The 727-nt window shown below is 73.9% G+C and overlaps 1 non-coding gene across 1 annotated transcript; it reads left to right on the top strand.

Annotated features, from left to right (window-relative positions):
• Positions 1-343: 343 nt before the first annotated feature.
• On the top strand, positions 344-496 carry LOC134149806 (5.8S ribosomal RNA). The gene has a single exon (XR_009960499.1). It is a non-coding gene; the product is annotated as a 5.8S ribosomal RNA (ribosomal RNA).
• Positions 497-727: the final 231 nt, after the last annotated feature.

Genomic DNA, 727 nt, shown 5'->3' with positions numbered 1-727 from the left:
GTCCGCGGGGACCCCCCCGTCCTTGAGGCAGGCGGGCGCGGCTGGCGCGTGGGCTCCCTGCGGGGCCGGGCCGAGCCGAGCGCCTGGGCCGGACTCGAAGCGAGAAAAGGGTTGTCCCAGGTCGGGAGCGAGGGCTCCCCGCCCTTCTCGTTCGGGTTTGTCCTCCCCCCCCCCCATCAACCTCTGTGCTTGTACGGTCGGTGAGGCGAGCCCCGCTCTCCCCGCTGTCCCTCGCTCAGCAGCCGGCGGCGGCGCGAGGAGGGAGGTGGAGGGGAGGGGGCCCTCAGGGGCTGCCAAGGCGGCCTGGTCCCCCCGCGCGTGCGGCGGGGACCGAAACCGAGACAACTCTTAGCGGTGGATCACTCGGCTCGTGCGTCGATGAAGAACGCAGCTAGCTGCGAGAATTAATGTGAATTGCAGGACACATTGATCATCGACACTTCGAACGCACTTGCGGCCCCGGGTTCCTCCCGGGGCTACGCCTGTCTGAGCGTCGCTTGACGGTCAATCGTCACCCGCCCTGTTGGTGCAGCGGTGCCGTCCCTCCCGGGGGGGCGGAGGGGGAAGGGCGCGGCGGCGGCGGTGCGCGGCGGCGGCGGCGAGCCGGCGGCAGCGGCGGAGCTGGGACCCCGGTGCGTGCACCGGCGGCCCCGGTCTCGCGGCTGACCCGCCCGGCTCTGTCGCCCGTCCGCCGCGGCCGGCGTGCCCCGCCGCGCCTGCCTCCCCC

The sequence above is a fragment of the Rhea pennata genome, chromosome 21, assembly GCF_028389875.1.
Source record: "Rhea pennata isolate bPtePen1 chromosome 21, bPtePen1.pri, whole genome shotgun sequence".
NCBI lineage: Eukaryota > Metazoa > Chordata > Aves > Rheiformes > Rheidae > Rhea > Rhea pennata.
The sequence above is the reverse complement of the archived record's forward strand: the minus strand, read 5'-3'. Positions and strand labels throughout refer to the sequence as shown.